Source organism: Microtus oregoni, unplaced genomic scaffold, assembly GCF_018167655.1.
Source record: "Microtus oregoni isolate MIOR12 unplaced genomic scaffold, Mior012 000060F_ref0000265, whole genome shotgun sequence".
Lineage (NCBI taxonomy): Eukaryota > Metazoa > Chordata > Mammalia > Rodentia > Cricetidae > Microtus > Microtus oregoni.
Window position 1 is genome coordinate 11,667,501 of NW_024543870.1, and position 20,000 is coordinate 11,687,500.

A 20,000-nucleotide genomic window follows, 5' to 3' on the forward strand; every position below is an offset into this window, starting at 1 on the left:
GAGGAGAGCGGGAGGAGGGCGGCGGGTGGCCGGAACCGGGAGAGGCCACCCGCCGGAGACCGCCGAGCCGCCGCGAGACGGACGCGCTCCCGCGCGACGCACCGCGCCTACTGACCACGCCGCGGTTCCAAGCCGGCGGCCGCGGGCGGGCGCTCGAGGGCGGGTGTGGGGCCGCGGCGGGCCCCCCCACACACGCGGCAGCGAGGCGCAACGCCGGGGAGAGCGGGATGATCCCGGACCCGCTCCGGGCGGGGTCCGGAGACCGGGAACCGGCCGGGCGGGAGACGACACACCGCGCCAACGGGCTTGGCGGGAGAGACGGACGGCGGCCGCCCCCGGACGAGAGGCGGAGGCGGAGGGGACCAGAACGCCGCGTAAAACCGGGACGCGCGCGTGCTCGCAAACGCGGGGGAGAGGCGCGAGGGGGAGAAGAGACGACGACACGCAGACGGTCTTCCCCTCGAGGGACGTGAGGGGGGACGCCGAGGCCCACGACGCTCGGACGGGCCCGGACCTCGGGGACGGGGAGAGTCATCGACCGGAGCCCCCGCCGCCGCACCGGAGGAAAAAAAAAGCACGCAAGTGAGGGGTATCTCACCGCCAGGCACCCAACCCGGTGCGGTGGCGGTTCCCCACACGAGACGCGCCTTCCCGGAGGACGACGACGGGGCCGGAAGAGTCCCCAGACGCACCTCGGCCGGCGGACCCACCGCCACGCCGCAGACGACGGACGTCCGCTAAGCCTCCTTTCCTCGCGAGGCTCCCGAAACGCGCAGAGCCTGCCTGCCTCTCGCACCCTCTCGCACGGACCCACCGCCGAGACAGACGCGCCCGCCACCGCCGAAGGAAGGCCCTCCGGCGGCGACGGGCCCCGACGCGTCCGGCGACGCGCCGGGAGACGACCGACCGCCGTTCTCTCCAAAGGCCGCACCCGAGAGAGAGGTCACGACCCCGCAAAGCCAGAACCGGATCCCCGACCCCGAGGAGGGACGGGTCAACCGCTGCTCCCCAACCGTGGGAACGCTGCCGGGGAGGGGGAGCGAGGCGACCTCCACACGGCACACAACACGAGCGACGCACGCACGCGACGCGCGCGGCGAGGCCGCGGTCCGCGGGAACGGCAAAGACGGGGAAGCGCGGGAAGGACCGCTCGCGGCGGGCACGGACGGTGGACGGGTGGGGCCCGGGAGCCCACCGCCACCCAGCCCCGCTCTTTCCGCTCGGTTCCACGCCCCGACCGAGGCGCGTACGCACCCTCGGGGGGAGCGGGGGAATCGGGGTCCCGCGGCACTCGGGCGTGCGCGCACGCGGCCCCCCTTCGTTCCCCACCACGGGTAACACATCTCAGGCTCCGACACGGCACGCCGGCTTCACGACACGCTCTCTTGCCCCGCGTGGTTCCTCCCCGGACTCGGAGCGAGGAGGCGCGGGCCGCAGCGGGCGACACAAACGCTCGGGTCTTCCCCCCCCAAAGACGGGACACGGCGAGGGGCACCCGGCCAAAGCTACGCGCATCGGGCGTTCAGGGCGTGCCAGGGCGACCCCAAGCACGCCCTCTCTTCCCATCGGATCGCTAGAGAAGGCACTTTTTCTCACTGAGGGCGGGCGGGACGGACCCGGCCCGACGAGCCTCCGGCCGCGGCAGCGCAAGAGCAGGGGAAGCGACACACGCACACCACTCGATGATCTCGAGCGCGGCGAGGCGGGGGGGTCTGTGGTATCGGTAAGGCTTCCTTTCCGGGGCGCACTCTTGAGCGTTCGCGGACAGGGGGGACCGGACCGAGAAAAAGCATACTACACAAGAGGTCCCCCGAGAGCCAGGCCTGCCTCTCCGGCAACACCCACCGGGTCTGCACCAGGCGGGGAGGCATTCTTATAGTCAGTCCATCAGACAGACCACCTTTAACGGTGAGAAGAAAATGAAAAAGGCCGGCCGCGACCGCTCAACACCACCCAACGGCTCACCGCCTACGGGAGAAGGCAGCGCGTGGTGGGCCGCTCGCCCGATCTCACGAGATAGCCGTGAGAGAGCCATCTTACCGCTCGCCTCGACCCCCTTACTTGATCCTCGGGACCACACACCTCGCAGAGGAACACCGCTAAAGGCCGTACACCACGCGCAGGAGGCATACACGTCAGAGAACCGGGAAACGCCGCCACCGCTCAGAACCGGGCACCTCTGAAGATCGGCCTGGAACGCTCCAGGAGCACCACAAGGATCACAAAGCAAGGCGCGTGCACACGAACCCGGTCGGGAGGGGCACGTAACACGGCACATCAGCCGACCCTCCCCCGGCTCGGAGGGAGGAGGGCCAAACAGACCCACACACGGTGGGCATAGCGAAACGCGCGACGGGGAACAAAGCCCCCGGCGCGCCTCACAGGAACCCCCACGAACCACAGCGAGGAGTGCGGGGGGGCTTTCACAGGGCTCAGGCCGGATAACCGCACCCCTGCCTTCCACACACCACCGGTAAAGGTGGGGAGGAGAGACGAGGGGCCCGCTGGCAGAACGAGAAGAGCGGCCGCCATTCGCCATGAATGTCCGTCCCTCGCCTGGCGCGGCTTAGGCCTCCGGCCCGAATGAACACAGGGCGAGCACACCACATCGATCAACAAAGCGGAACCGGGAAGAATCGAGCGAGAGATCACCACAGACCCAACACATGCCGCCAAAAAAAACAAAAAAAAAAAAGAAAACCCTTCACACACCTCCACACCAAAAAACAGCGGCGGGGGGTCAACCAGGGAATCCAAGAAAAGGTGTGCACTCGGGAGGCACATAAGGCAGCAGAAGGGCCGGGCCACCCTCAACCCAAAAGGACTCATGGAGACTCGGGAGCTCCACAAGCTGGGAAGGGGGTGAGAAAAAACAGTGCGCTCGGGAGGCACACGGGAGCAGAGGACCATGGAGGAGACTCGGGAGCTCCACAACCTGGTCCCCGCCCTCCCAAAAAAAAAAAGAAAAAAAAAAAAAGCACCGGGACGGTAAGGGAGAAAGAAGCATCGAGAGACGGGTCCCACCATCCAAGCAGAACGGGTGACAAGCCACGAAGCGGGGATGCCTGACACGCTTCACCACGGGCAAAAGCAAGGCAAGGAAGCCGGTCATCTCAAAAAGCCGCACAGGAAAAGCACACACGGGCCCAGCCCCAAAAGGCAGCGAGGCGCGGGCTGGGCTAGACGGGAAAAGTAACACCCAGTGAGGCTCAGAAGAGAGACCGCCACCTAGCGTCCTTTAATGTCACCCAATTAAAGGACAGCGTGTCAGCACCTATCTGCAGGTACAATAAGGACAGATAGCAACCATTAGAAGAATGACAACAGATACGGGGAGTCATTCACAGACCACACAGAACTCCTGAAAGTGAGGCTGGGTGAAATGTCCCAAAAATGTCCCCATAAACAAGAGAACCGACCCTCAAAGGAACAACTGGTCGACCTCATAACCATGAAAGGACCGAGAGAGCGAGGTGGACATGTCAGAAAGCCGGGCGCCCAGCCTCCTCCCGGCCGAGGACCCTGCGACCAGCCGCTAGGAATGGAGAAGGGCAAGAAGAAAAAACTTGGAAAAAAAAATCTCGAGTCCAAGAAACCGGGGACCAGTGAACAGGGGAGCCGGGACCACCACCCTCCTCTCGGCCTCGACAACACGAGGCCCGCCGCTGGGCTCTCGCAAGACCGAGGGCAGGAGAAAGGGGCGGGGTAGAGCTCCGAGACCCCAACGAGTCCGGACCAGGGAGGCGAGGAAGCCGGCACCACGGCCTCCTCTCGGTCTCAGGATGGCAAAGCCCGCCACTGAGGACCGAGGGTTCCTGACAAGAGGAAGAAAATGAATAAAAAGCTCCGAGAGTCCGGAACAGGGAGGCGAGAAAGCCGGGACCACCGCCTCCTCTCGGCCTCAAGATGACGAAGTCCGGCACTGAGGACCGATGGTTCTCGCAAGAGGAAAAAAAAATGTCCGAGACCCCAGCGGGGAAGCCGGGATCAACCATCGCCTCCTCTCGGCCTCGGGTCGCCGGGTCCCAGGGCTCTTAGAAGAGAGAAAAGGCAAGGGAAAAGCAACTTTTAAAGCCGGGGTATTTCACCGATCCTGGGCCCGGGAGGACCCGACACCTAGCGGGGGTACGCGAACGACTGAAGCCTTCTGGTCGACCCGCTCGAGTCTCCCAGCACCCTCTCCAGCTGGTCCCGTCACTCGGTTCCATCCCCAACGCATGCACGCATGCACCCATGGGTGACTTCCGGCACAACCTCCTACACAGAGACCGTTCCCAAGCACGACACCGACTCCGGGACACACCCGCCTGCCAGGCCGGGACTCTCGTCACTCTTTCCGCCTCACAAAAGCCGTTTCGCCCCGTCCTCGTCACCGACCGAGGACCAGGAGAAAAAGGCCACCGCTAGGGGGCGCCCGACAACCGACCGCCATAGATCGCTCGCTCGCTCGCTCGCTCGGCCGCGGCGGCGGCGGCGGCGGCGGCGGCGGCGGCGTCTTCACCTTCTCTGGCGTGACAGCGTCCTCCCACGCTCACGCCCGGAGGTGGCACGGGCCCACAGCAGGACAGGGAACTCCCCTGTCGGTTCCCCCACCCCACCCCCGAACACGGTGAACGTGGGCCGGGCTGGACATTCGGGGCTACGAAAACGAAAGTACGACCGAGACCACAGGCAGCTAGGAAAACAGGCGAATCGATCGTTCGCTCGCTTGCTCACGGGAAACAAAGAGTGTGTCTGACAGGCCAGGGGCTTCTGCAACCATTAGGGCATGGTGAGAAGGAGGGACCGAGGGGGACCGAGGGGGACCGAGGGAGGCGGCAACGGCAGTTCCCTGCCATCTAAGTCTCCTTTCACCATGGCCACTGCTTGCTTGCTTGCTTGCTTGCTTGCTTGCTTGCTTGCGGTTCTTTTTCTTCACCCCACTCCCCACACCCTCAGCCCACACTTCTCAGACTAAATACCGAGTCGGAGAAAATTAAAACAGCCGTGGAATAGTTTTTTTTTAAATAATAATCATAATAATAATAATGAAATAAAAATAGTTTTGAAAAAAATCCCACTCGAATTTCATTTCCGGGAATAATATCGTCATAGTGATGTGTCACTTAGGACAGAAAAAAATAAACAGGTCACTTTAGTCATTTCTTGGAGAGGGTCTGTTTCCCCACCACGATGGTTCTCACTTGCTGAGTTGCTGAAGATGATCTCCTGATCCTCGTGTTTTCAGTTTCTGAGTGCTGCTGACATGACAGACATGGGCCCTCACACTCGAGTTTATGAGACACTACTGAGAGCGTGGAGCCCATAGGACAAGGCTCTGGCTTTCCCTTCCCCTCCCACATAAGCCAGATAGATAAATAAATAAATGCCCAGCAGCAGAAGCATGAAAGCAGCTTCTCAGACCCTTTAGAGCTCCTGAGTACTGGGGTTACAGTCATGGCAGAGGATATGACTAGGCCAGGGCTCCCTTCACAACCACCATCCAGGCCTGCCTGCCTGCCTACCTGCCTGCCTGCCTGCCTGCCTGCCTGCCTTCCTTCCTTTTTTAAATGCCAGTTTACTAAAATTTTAGTTATTTTTAATTGCGTTGGGAGGCTAGAAATTTTTGGGTTTTCGGGAGAGGGCAGACATATGAAAGAAAGGAAGGAAGGAAGGAAGGAAGGAAGGAAGGAAGAAGGAAGGAAGAAGGATCAGAGCAGTGAATATACAGGTACACAGTCCTTACACCAATGTTGACTGCAGATAGAAAAATAAGAGGAAGAAAAAAAAAATAGAACGTCACCAAAAGGACAGCCTGGTCTATAAAAATGAGTTCCAGGACAGCCAGGGCTATTCCATGAATTTGGCTGAGTTCGAATCAGCAATTTCCCAACTCCAACAAGAATGTTTACTACAGGAAAGGCAACAGATGTACACATCAAGGAAGGCCAGTGGAGCTGTAGGCACACCCTTCACACCCTTTGAAACTTCTCTGTCCCAAGGTCACAGAGTTAGGAAAGGAAAATAACAACACGTCACTGAAGTCATTCCTAGGCTAGGCCTTCCTTCACAACCATTTGAAAGGATCAGAGCACTGAATATACACACGCACGGTAATTACACCAACGTGGACTGGAAAGACACCTAAACTAACAGAGACACACACACACACAATCCATAGCATTTGCTGCCTAGCAGATAAAATGAATGCCAGTGTCAGTAGGCACACCCTTCACACCCCTTGAAACTTCTCTGTTGCAAGGTCACAGAGTTAGGAAAGGATCTTGATCTTGAACTTTCCTTAATAGTGAGTCTGTGTGTGTATATCACACTCAAGCCAAGTACCCCTCAGAGCTCATGGAAGACAAAACAGAGCTCTAGAATAAGAGAGACGGGGGGGGGGGGGGGGGGGGGGGGGAGGTTCACTCAAGAAAATGAAAGCAAAACCCTACACAAACCCTGGCACACAGTAAAATCAGTCCTATGAGGAAATTTGCAGCTCTAATTGCCTACTTTTTAAAAAGACTTCTAACCGGGTAATGGTGGTACACGCCTTTAATTCCAGCACTCGGTCTGGTCTCCAAGAGCTAGTTCCAGGACTGACTCAATTAGAGAGAACTAGAGAGAAACCCTGTCACAAAACAAACAAAGGAATAAAGTATTACATAAATACTTTATGGAAGAATAGATGGACAGATAGACAGACAGACAGACAGACAGACCCACACCCCATCTTCTGCCTTCTGAAGGTACCAGGCTCTCTCACAGGGGTCAGGCAGAAACGTAGGCAGTGTATGCGTGTGATATCAAGCAAGCCTATATGTGATATATAGGGTATGATAGGATAATGTCAGTATTAAATTGGGGTAGGTCTCAGGAGCACAAGAACCCAAATCTGTGCTGTACTCCCTGTCACCAGAAGAGGGCACTAGATCCCCACCATGTGGTTTCTGGACATTCCAGAAATTCCATCTCTCCAGTTCTCATCCTTTCATTGTTCCTCCTGCATGCCTACACCTAGTGAAAGAGTGGGCACCTTTCCTCCCTGCTTGTGTGTATCTGTGTCTGTCACAGCCTGGATAGCCAGAGTGCCCGCCACCTCTGCCTGAGATAGATGTGGCCGGCAGCCCTGGGGCTGGGGGAAAGGGAGAGAGAGAGTGGGTCCCCTGGAGAGCCTTGGGCAGAGGCTCTGTGGATTCCCTGGAGGAGGCCTGACCCCCTCTGAGGAGCCCATGGGGGAGGGGGAAAGGGAAGGTCAACCATTACAGTCCTGCCTGGCTTTTGCTTTGCTTTGCTTTGTTTTTGTTTTGTTTTGTTTCCAGGTACAGCTGTGACCAGGTCTGAATCCAGGACAGACTCCAAAGCTAGAGAGAAATCCTGTCTCAGAAAACAAAAAAAAAAATAAATAAATAAACGAATGGATAGATAGCTACATAGCCAGACAGAGAGATGATAAAAACACCTCCAAGATCAGGGAGACCAAGGCAGGCAGATCACTGTGAGTTTAAGGCTCCCTTGTTCTGCAGATTGAGATTCAGGACAGGCAAAGTGACACAGAGAAACCCTGTTTTCAAAAAAAAAGGTGGGGGCTGGAGAGATGGCTCTGCGGTTAAGAGTGCTGACTGCTCTTCCAGAGGACCCAGGTTCAATTCCTACCACCCACATGGCAGTCAACAGCTGTCTGTAACTCCAAGATCTGACACCCTCAGATAGACATACATGCAGGCAAAACACCAATGCCAATAAAATAAATTATTAGAAAAATAAATATATAAAAGAGGTGTTTAGTGCATGCCTTTAATCTCAGCACCAGGAGGAAGAGGCAGATGACTCTCTGTGAGTCTGAGGCCAGTCTTGTCTACAAAGTGAGTCCCAGGGCATACAAGGGTACACAACGAAACCTTATGTTGAACAACCACAAATAAACAAACAAATAAAGAGATAATAACAATAAAAATATTTGAGAGTTCAAATAATTGACTTCATCCACAATAAAAGAATATAAAAATAAAAATATCAAATGCACTTGAACACATCGGCACAGGAGACCGCTTCCTAAATAGAACCCCAGTAGCACAGACACTGAGAGAAACAATTAATAAGTGAGACCTCCTGAAACTGAAAAGCTTCTGTAAAGCAAAGAACATGGCCAACAAGACAAAATGACGGCCTTACAGAATGGGAAAAGATCTTCACTAACCCCACATCAGACAGAGGTCTGATCTCCAAAATACACAAAGGACTCGAGAAATTGGTCATCAAAAGAACAAATAATCCAATTAAAAAAAAATGGAGGCCGGGCGGTGGTGGCGCACGCCTTTAATCCCAGCACTCGGGAGGCAGAGGCAGGCGGATCTCTGTGAGTTCGAGGCCAGCCTGGTCTACAAGAGCTAGTTCCAGGACAGGAACCAAAAGCTACGGAGAAACCCTGACTCGAAAAATCAAAAAAAAAAAAAAAAAAAATGGAGGGCTGGAGAGATGGCTCAGAGGTTAAGAGAACTGACTGCTGTTCTAGAGGTCCTGAGTTCAATTCCCAGCAACCACATGATGGCTCACACCCATCTATAATGAGATCTGGTGCCCAGAACACTATATATGTAAAATAAATAAATTAAAAAAAAAATGGAGTACAGACCTAAACAGAAAACTCTCAACAGAGGGATCGAAAGACACTTAAATGTTGGGGTGGGGGCGGGGGGGGGGTCATGCAAAGATGAGAACACCACCAAGTATAATAAACCAAAAACAAACTTAAAAATTAAAACACACTGCGAGTCACAGAAGCTTATCAGCTAGCTGAGACCACAGGCAGAGTTTGGGCTTCTGACACTGTGGCAAAAGGCCGGTTTCTGAAACCAATTTTTATAGTAGGGGCATCGCAGGGCGGTGGTGGCGCAAGCCTTTAATCCCAGCACTCGGGAGGCAGAGGCAGGCGGATCTCTATGAGTTCGAGACCAGCCTGGTCTACAAGAGCTAGTTCCAGGACAGGCTCCAAAACCACAGAGAAACCCTGTCTCGAAAAACCTAAATAAATAAATATAGTAGGGGCATCAAGCATTAGCTCTGAACAAAGGAATTTTATAAGCTTGCCCTGACCAGTCAACATCAGACCCTAAGGAGGGGAGTGAGTTTTAACTAGGCAACTATCATGAAATATGTTTCAAAGTAGATTTCTTCAACAAATGCATGACAGTCCTGTATGAGACCGTGCTGTAGCATGGTTTTATTTCAGTGTGTGTGTGTGTGTGTGTGTGTGTGTGTGTGTGTGTGTGTCTCTGACTCTCTTGTACATTGAGTTTAACTTCAGATTTTATTTGTTTTTCTCAGTGTGCTCATGTCTGTCCGTGTGTGTGTGTGTGTGTGTGTGTGTGTGTGTGTGTGTGTTCTCTGACTCTCTTATACATTGAGTTTAACTTCAGATTTTATTTGTTTTTCTCAGTGTGCTCATGTCTGTCCGTGTGTGTGTGTGTGTGTGTGTGTGTGTGTGTGTGTGTATTTACGTACGTATGTGTGGGGGGGGGGGATCACAATTCAAAACATTGTAGCGAAGGCCCTTTTTAGACAAGCCTCCAGGACTGCCTTCCTTTGTTTTTTTTTTTTTTGTTTCTTCATTTTCATTCTTTCTATCTGTCTTTCTTTAGTTCAATTTTAATTTTTTTGTTTTGTTTTGTTTTGTTTTTCGAGACAGGGTTTCCCTGCATAACAGTCCTACCTAGCTTTTCTGGAACTAGCTCTTGTAGACCAGGCTGGCCTTGAACTCCCAGAGATTCACCTGCATCTGCCTCCTGTGCGCTGGGAATAAAGGCATGTGCCACCACTGCCCACCCATTTTCAAGTTTTATTTAAATCTCTCAGTGTGCCTTTTGTATGTGTGGGAGACAGGGAAGGTATCACATTTCCAAACATTTTCATAACTGCACTTAGCACTGTTTTAGCACTTTTACATTTAATTTTGCTTTTATTTAAGAGTGTTTCCAGTTGTGTAGGACTTAGTTTAATTTCAATTTCTTAAAGAATTTTTTATGATTTATTTAACTTTAGATGTGCAATGGTGTCAGGGTATCAGATCATCCAGGAACTGGATTTACAATCACGTATGAGCTGCCATACGGGTGCTGGAAATGGAAACCTCTTCCTCAGAGCCACTGAGCCATCTCTTCAGGCCCTTAATTTTTTTTTAAAAAATAAATATATGTTTCTCTGTGTGTGTGTGTGTGTGTGTGTGTGTGTGTGTGTGTGTGTGTGTGTTTATGGGGTGGCTTTTTTTTAATTTTTACTTATGATTTTATTTTTTTAATTTATTTATTTATTATGTATACAGTGTTCTGTCTGTTTGTATGCCTGCTGGACATGAAGAGGGCACCAGACCTCATTACAGATGGTTGTAAGCCACCATGTCGTTGCTGGGAATTGAACTCAGGACCTCTGGAAGAGCAGGCAATGCTCTTAACCTCTGAGCCATCTCTCCAGCCCATGGGGTGGCTTTTGAACTAACCAAGATGACTGGTTCCATATCTGGCAGAGAGGCAGGTGGATCTCTGGGAGTTTGAGGCCAGCTCTTTGTTGACAAGAGCTAGTTCCAAAGACAGGCTCCAAAGCAACAGAGAAATCCTGCCTTGGAAATCAAAACAAGAACACAAACCAAAAAAAAAATAATAATAATAATAAAACATAAATTAAATGAGAGAGAGAGAGAGAGAGAGAGAGAGAGAGAGAGAGAAGAAATGTTGATTTGTCGATTTACAGACAAGAAATAAGAAAAAACAAAACCATAATACAAAACCATAATGTTACCAAGATGACAGCCTGGTTTATATAATGAGTTAAAGGTATTATACAGAGAAACCCTGCACCAAAAAAATAATAATAATAAAAGAAGAAAACAGAAAAAAAAACAAAGGAAGAAAAAAAAACAAGGAAAAAGGATGGAAGGAAGGAAGGAAGGAAGGAAGGAAGGAAGGAAGAAAAAACAGGTGTTTTCCTTTTTTTTTCTTTGTTTATCTCAGGTTATTTTATTTTAATTTTTTTTTAATTGCAGCAGCAGCAGTATATTTTGGGCAGCTGCCTAGCTGGGTAATGGTGGCAGCACATTTCTTTATTCTCAGCCCTCAGAAATCAGGAGAGGCAGAGGCAGGCAGATCGCTGTGAGTTTGAGGCCACCTTGTTCTGCAGTGTGAGTTTCAGGACAGGCAAAAGGACAGACACAGAGAAACCCTGTCTTGGGGGAAAAAAGTGTGTTTAGTGCAGGCCTTTAATTCCGGCACTAGGAAGCAGAGGTAGAGGCAGGGGCAGCTAGATCTCTGTGAGTCTGAGGCCAGCCTTGTCTACGAAGTGAGTTCCAGGGCAAACACAGGGAACCTCTATGTAGAAAAAACCACAAATAAACTAATAATAATAATAATAATCTAAGAGCTCAATTAATTGACTTCACCCACAATTCAAAAATAAAAAAAAAGAGTGTGTCTGACTGATCAGTGAAAGGACTATGTGGGCCAAGGGGCTGCCACAATTATGGCTTGGTGAGAGGGAGGAACTGAGAGAGGGAGGGAGGGAGGGAGGCCTGCTTTCTTGGGGTTCTTTTTTGGTAGTTGTGTTTGTACAACCCCACACCCCACTTCTCATACTAAATACCGAGTCTGAGAAAATTAAAACAGCCGTGGAAAAATTCCCACTTGGATATCTGTTCCTGCCCTGTAAAACAAGAACCACAACAAAAATATCCATATCTAAGCAGACGAATTAAGTTGTAGCCTCACCCTTTAAAGGTTTAGCAAGGAGTTCTAGCTGTTGGGAAGGGCTGGTGACCTTGAACTTTACTAGTCTCTTAAATCTGCCCTCTCACTTTTACCAGGTGCCCTCAGGGGACAGGAGTGGAGGCCAGGGCCCTTGCTACAGGAGATTTCCTAGATCACCTACAGGCGCTTAGGATTCCTTAAGACACACGATACAGGAGACACAGAGAAAAAAAAAATTTTTTTTTTTTTTTTTTTTTTTTTCTGAGACCAGGATTCTCTGTAGCTTTGGCACCTGTCCTGGAACTGTAGACGACCAGGCTGGCCTCAAACTCACAGAGATCTGCCTGCCTCTGTCTGCCACAGAGAAAATTACAACAGCCATGGAATAATATGAAAAATTCTGATTTATGCCAGGCGGTGGTGGCGCACGCCTTTAATCCCAGCACTCGGGAGGCAGAGGTAGGCGGATCTCTGTGAGTTCGAGACCAGCCTGGTCTAGAGAGCTAGTTCCAGGACAGGCTCCAAAGCCACAGAGAAACCCTGTCTCGAAAAACCAAAAAAAAAAAAAAAAAAAACAAAAAAACAAAATAAATAAATATAATAAAAATAAAATAAAATGTTAAAAAAAAATCTGACTTTGATATCATTTCCAGGAATACTGATGCAGTGAATTATTTGGAGCATTTTCACTTCAGACAGAAAAAAATAAAAATGTCATTTTATTGATTTCTTTTAGAGGGTCTCTTTCCCACCAGGATGGTTTGCACTTGCTGGGTTTTGAAGATGATCTCCTGATCCTTGTATTCCCAGTTCCTGAGTGCTGCCGGCAGGACAGACATGGGCTCACTATACATTCGAGTTTTTGATGCAGTACTGAGAACCTGGAGCCCAAAGGACAAGGCTTCAGCTTCCCCTGCCCCTCTGACATAAGCCAGATACATAAATGATTACCCAGATTTTATTTAAATCTCTCAGTGTGGCTTGTGTATGTGGGGGAGACAGGGAAGGTATCACATTTCAAAACATTTTCATAACTGCACTTAGCACTGCATTCTTTTCCGTTTATTTTACTTTTATTTGAGAGTGTTTCCAATTGTGTAGGACTTAGTTAAATTTCTTAAGGAATTTTTTATGATTTATTTAACTTTATTTTATGTGCAATGGTCTGAAGATGTCAGATCACCCAGAAACTACTGAATTTACAATCACTATGAGCTGCCATGCAGGTGCTGGGAATTGAACCCAATTTCTCTGGACGAGCCACGAAACTAGCTCTCCGGGCTCTTTTTTTTTTTTTTTTTTTTTTTTTTTTAATATTTATTTATTATGTATATAATATTCTGTCTGCGTGTATGCCTGCAGGCCAGAAGAGGGCACCAGACCTCATTACAGATGGTTGTGAGCCACCATGTGGTTGCTGGGAATTGAACTCAGGACCTTTGGAAGAGCAGGCAATGCTCTTAACCTCTGAGCCATCTCTCCAGCCCTCCGGGCTCTTAATTTAAAAGTTTATTCATGTGTCTCTGGATGTGCCTGTGCCTGTGTTTGGTTTGTGTGTGTGTTGTGGGGGTGGGGGTGGGGGGTGGCTTTTGACCTCACCAGACAAAGGCATTCAAGAGCACTGGCTCCATATTTAGCAGAAATAGGATCTCTGGGAGTTTTAGGACAGCCTGGTCTACAAGAAAGGAGCTAGTTTTAAGAACAGTCTCCAAAGCAGCAGAGAAACCCTGTCTCATAAAGCAAAACACAAAACCAAATATACATAAATATAGATAGATAGATAGATAGATAGATAGATAGATAGATAGATGACGGCTAGGGCTGTTACACAGAGAGACCATGCCTCAAGAATTAACTAATAAAAGAAGGAAAAAAAAAGCAAGAGAGCAAGAAAGCAAAAAATCAAGTAAGCAAGATGATAAAACACCTCCAAGATCAGGGAGACCAAAGCAGGCAGATCACTGTGAGTTTAAGGCTACTTTGTTCTGCACATTGAGATTCAGGTTAGGCAAAGTGACACAGAGAAACCCTGTTTTCAAAAAAAAAAATGTGTTTAGTGTACGCCTTTAATGCCAGCACTAGAAGGCAGAGGCAGGCGGATCTCTGTTAGTCTGAGGCCAGTCTTGTTTACAAAGTGAGTTCCAGGGCACACAAGGATACACAAGGAAACCCCGTGTTGCAAAACCACAAATAAACAAACAGATAATAACAATAAAAATATTTGAGAGTTCAAATAATTGACCTCATCCACAATAAAAAAATATAAAAATAAAAATATCAAAAGCTCTTGAATGGGGGCTGGAGAGATGGCTCAGCGGTTAAGAGCATTGCCTGCTCTTCCAAAGGTCCTGAGTTCAATTCCCAGCAACCACATGGTGGCTCACAACCATCTGTAATGGGGTCTGGTGCTCTCTTCTGGCCTTCAGACATACACAGAGAAAGAATATTGTATACATAATAAATAAATATTTATTTAAAAAAATGCATTTGAACGCATCGGCACAGGAGACCGCTTCCTAAATCTAACTCCAGTACAGAATATCGTCACTAACCCCACATCAGACAGAGGTCTGATCTCCAAAATATACAAAGAACTCAAGACATTGGTCATTTCAAGAACAAATAATCCAATTCACAAAATGGAGGTACAGACCTAAACAGAGAACTCTCAACCGAGAAATCTAAAATGGCTGAAAGACACTTAAGGAAATGTTCAACATCCTTAGTCATCAGAGATAGGTAAATCAAAACAGCTCTGAGATTCCACTTTATACCTGTAAGGATGGCCAAGATCAAAAACACTGATGACAACTTATGCTGGAGAGGATGTGGGGAAAAGGGAACACTGCTGCATTGCTGGTGGGAATGCAAGCTGGTACAGCCCCCTTTGGATGTCAGTGTGGCGATTTCTCAGAAAATTAGGAAACAACCTTCCTCAAGACCCAGCAATACCACTTTTAGGTATATATGTAAAGGATGCTCAATTGTGCCACAAGGACATGGGCTCAACTATGTTCATAGCAGCATTGTTTGTCATAGCCAGAACCTGGAAGTAGCCTAAATGCCCTCTGACTGAAGAATGGATGAGGAAAATGTGGTATACTTACACAATGGAGTACTTACTACACAGCAGAAAAGAATAATGACATCTTGAATTTTGCAGGCAAATGGATGAAGCTAGGAAACATCATTTTGAGGAAAGTAACCCAGACCCTAAAAGACAATTACCACATATACTCACTCATAAGTGATTTTTAAACATAAAGCTCACAAATCACAATCCCGGAGAACCTAGACAACAATGAGGACCCTAAGAGAGACATACATAGATCTAAAATACATGAGTAGTAGAAAAAGACAAGATCTCCTGAGAGCATGGGAACCTTGGGAGAGGGTTGAAGGGGAGACATGGAAGAGAGCAAAGAAAAATGTAGAGCTTTACAAAAATAAATATAAGAAACAAAGGCGGGTGGTGGTGGCACATTCTTTTAATCCCAGCACTTGGGAGGCAAAGGCAGGTGGATCTTTGTGAATTTGAGGCCAGCCTGGTCTACAAGGGTTAGTTCCAAAGCTACAGAGAAACCCTGTCGTGAAAAACCAAAAATAAATAAATAAATAGGCATGGATTTTTTTAAAAAAAATCAAACGCAAACTAAGTAGAAATAACTACTTTCGGTATGCCATTCAAGAATTAGGGAACCCTTTATGGGAGACACATGGGAGACACAGGCAGAAGGACATCTGTGAGTTAAAATCCAGACTCATCTACCAAGTGAGATCACAAGACTCGTGCACTGTCTTATAGGTCCTAAACTCCCATGGTCCAGTTTCTAGGACCAAGGAGACAGTTGATAATGTCTCCTTCTTCTTTCTTTCCTTCCTTTTTTTTTTTTTTGTGTGTGTGTGGGGGGGTGTGTTTGGTTAAACTTTTATATATTTTTTTTTTTATTTGGGTTGGGGGCCTCTCTATAAAGCCTGGAAATTCACAGATGTGCACCACAATAACCAGGGTCAGTTTCTTGTAGATTTAGTTTAATTTCAAATTTTGTTTGTATCTCTTGGTCTGCACCAAGTGTGTCCCTGTGGGGGTGGGGGGCAGGGAAGTTGTCCTATTTTAGAACATTTTATTTTACTTTTATTTGAGACAGTCTTTCTGGTTGTGTAGAACTTATTTTAATTTCAAATTTTTAAAGAATTTTTTTATGATTTATTTAACTTTATTTTATGTGCAGTCGTGTGAAACTGGATTTACAATCACTTATGAGCTGCTGCCTTGTGGGGGTTACATCTCAGGAGCACAAGAACCCAAATCTGTGCTGTACTCCCTGTCACCAAAAGAGGTCACTAGATCCCCACCATGTGGTTTCTGGACATTCCAGAAATTCCATCTCTCCAGTTCTCGTTCTTTCATTGTTCCTCCTGCATGCCTGCATCTAGTGAGAGAGTGGGCAACTTTCCTCCCTGCTTCTCTGTGTCTGTGTCTGTCACATCCTGGATAGCCAGAGTGCCCGCCATCTCTGCCTGAGATAGATGTGGCTGGCAGCCCTGGGGCTGGGGGAAAGGGAGAGAGTGGGTTCCCTGGAGAGCCTTGGGCAGAGGCTCTGTGGATTCCCTGCCGGAGGCCTCACTGCCTCTGAGGAGCCCGTGGGGGAGGGGGAAAGGGAAGGTCAACCAGAGAGTCCTGCCTGGCTTTTGCTTTGCTTTGTTTTTGTTTTTGTTTGTTTGTTTGTTTATTTTATTTTCAGGTACAGCTGTGACCAGGTCTGGATCCAGGACAGACTCAAAAGCTAGAGAGAAATCCTGTCTCAGAAAACAAAAATAAATAAATACATAAATAAACACATAAACAAATACATAAACTAATAAATGAATGGATAGATAGATAGCCAGACAGAGAGAGAGATGATAAAACACCTTCAAGATCAGGGAGACCAAGGCTGGCAGATCACTGTAAGTTTAAAGCTACCTTGTTCTGCAGATTGAGATTCAGGACAGGCAAAGTGACACAGAGAAACCCTGTTTTCAAAAAAAAGGTGGGGGCTGGAGAGATGGCTCTGCGGTTAAGAGTGCTGACTGCTCTTCCAGAGGACCCAGGTTCAATTCCTACCACCCACATGGCAGTCAACAGCTGTCTGTAACTCCAAGATCTGACACCCTCAGATAGACATACATGCAGGCAAAACACCAATGCCGATAAAATAAATTATTAGGAAAATAAATATATAAAAAAGGTTGTTTAGCCTTTAATCCCAGCATTAGGAGGCAGAGGCAGATGGCTCTCTGTGAGTCTGAGGCCAGTTTTGTCTACAAAGTGAGTCCCAGGGCATACGCATACAAGGGCACACAACGAAATCCTATGTTGAACAACCACAAATAAACAAACAAATAAAGAGATAATAACAAGAAAAATATTTGAGAGTTCAAATAATTGACTTCATCCACAATAAAAGAATATAAAAATAAAAATATCAAACGCATTTGAACGCATCAGCACAGGAGACCGCTTCCTAAATAGAACCCCAGTAGCACAGACACTGAGAGAAACAATTAATAAGTGAGAGAGACCTCCTGAAACTGAAAAGCTTCTGTAAAGCAAAGAACACGGCCAACAAGACAAAAATGACGGCCTTACAGAATGGAAAAAGATCTTCACTAACCCCACATCAGACAGAGGTCTGTCTGATCTCCAAAACATACAAAGAACACAAGACATTGGTCATCTCAAGAACAAATAATCTAACTCACAAAATGGAGTACAGACTTAAACAGAGAACTCTCAACCGAGGAATCTAAAATGGCTGAAAGACACTTAAGGAAATGTTCAACATGCTTAGTCATCAGAGAAATGCAAATCAAAACAAGTTTCTAGAAACAAGGAGACAGTTCATAATGTTTCTTTCTTCTTTTCTTCCTTCTTTTTTTTTTGGTTGAACTTTTATATATATATATTTTTTTTAATTTGGGATGGGGGCCTCTCTCCAAAACCTGGGAATTCACAGAGGTACACCTGTCTCTGTCTCTTGGATGATAGAATAAAAGATGTGCACCACAGTGACAATCCAACTAAGTTTTTAGTATCTCATTCTATTAATTTCATGTACATTTAGTTTCATTTCAAATTTTGTTTGTATCTCTTGGTCTGCACCCAAGTGTGTCCTTGGTGGGGGGGGGGGCATGGAAGGTGCCCTATTTCAGAACATTTTATTTAACTTTTATTTGAGACAGTCTTTCCAGTTGTGTAGAACTTAGTTTTCATTTCAAATTTTTAATGACCAGGAAGGATGAAAGCATTCAAAAGGACTGGTTCCATATCTGGCAGAGAGGCAGGTGGATCTCTGGGAGTTTGAGGCCAGCCTGGTCGACGAGGGCTAGTTCCAAAGACAGGCTCCAAAGCAACAGAGAAAACCCTGCCTTGAAAATCAAAACAAAAACACAAACAAAAATAAAAAACATAAATTAAATCTGTGTGTGTGTGTGTGTGTGTGTGTGTGTGTGTGAGAGAGAGAGAGAGAGAGAGAGAGAGAGAGAGAGAGAGAGAGGAGAGAGAGAGAGAGAGAGAGAGAGAGAAAGAGAGAAATGATTAAACAGGAAATAAGAAAAAAACCAAAACCATAATGTCACCAAGATTACAGCCTGGTTTATATAGTGAGTTAAAGGTATTATACAGAGAAACCCTGTACCAAAAAAATAATAAAAGAAGAAAACAGAAAAAAAAACAAGGAAGGAAGAAAAGAAGGAAAAAAGGAAAGAAGGAAGAAAAACTGGTGTTTTCTTTTTTTTCTTTGTTTATCTCAGGTTATTTTTTTTTATTGCTGCCGCAGCAGCAGTATATTTTGGGCAGCTGCCTAGCTGGGTAATGGTGGCAGCACATTTCTTTATTCTCAGTTCTCAGCCCTCAGAGATCAGGAGAGGCAGAGGCAGGCAGATCGCTGTGAGTTTGAGGCTACCTTGTTCTGCAGGCAAAGCGACGACAGACACAGAGAAACTAAAAGTGTGTTTAGTACAGGCCTTTTATTCCGGCACTAGGAGGCAGAGGTAGAGGCAGGGAGGGGCAGCTAGATCTCTGTGAGTCTGAGGCCAGCCTTGTCTACAAAGTGAGTTCCAGGGCAAACAAGCATACAAAGGGAATCCCTATGTGGAAAAACCACAAATAAACAAATAATAATAATGATGATGATGATAATAATCTAAGAGCTCAATTAATTGACTTCACCCACAATTCAAAAATTAAAAAATAAAACAAAGAGTGTGTCTGACCGATCAGTGAAAGGACTATGTGGGCCAAGGGGCTGCCACAATTATGGATTGGTGAGAGGGAGGAAAGGAGGGAGGCAGCAAGGGCAGTTCCCAGTCACCTAAATGCCTTTCAAAGACATGGCAACCACTCGCTTGCTTTCTTGGGGTTTCTTTTCTTCAGTAGTTGTGTTTGTACAACCTACCCCACACCCCACTTCTCATACTAAATACAGAGTCTGAGAAAATTAAAGCAGCTGTGGAAAAATTCCCACTTGGATATCTTTTCCTGCCCAGTAAAACAAAAACGACTATAACAGGGCTGGAGAGATGGCTCAGAGGTTAAGAGCACTGACTGCTTTTCCAGAGGTCCTGAGTTCAATTCCCAGCAACCACATGGTGGCTTACAACCATCTATAATGAGACCTGGTGCCCCCTTCTGGCTTGCAGGCACACGTGGAAGGAATGCTATACACATAATATAATAAATAAATTTAAAAAAAAAGACTATAACAAAAATATGCATATCTAAAAAAACAAAAAAATAAAATAAAAAAAAATACATATCTAAGCAGACCAATCAAGTTGTAGCCTCACCCTTTATATTATTTATTTATTTATATATTTATTTATTTATTTATTGGCTTTTCAAGACAAGTTTTCTCTGTAGCTTTGGTGCCTGTCCTGGAACTCCCAGAGATTTGCCTGCCTCTGCCTCCAGAGTGCTGGGATTAAAGGCGTGCACCACCACTGCCCGCCTTAGACTCACCCTTTAATGGTTCAGCAAGGAGTTCTAGCTGTTAGGAAGGGCTGGTGACCTTGAACTTTACTAGTCTCTGAAATCTGCCTTCTCACTTTTACCAGGTGCCCTCAGGGACAGGAGTGGAGGCCAGGGCCTGTAGCTTTGGCTTGTACATTTACTTCAATTTTAATTTTTTTGTCTTGTTTTTCGAAACAGGGTTTCCCTGGGTAACAGTCCTAGCTAATCTGGAACTAGCTCTTGTAGACCAGGCTGGCTTCCAACTCCCAAGAAATTCACCTGCCTCTGCCCCC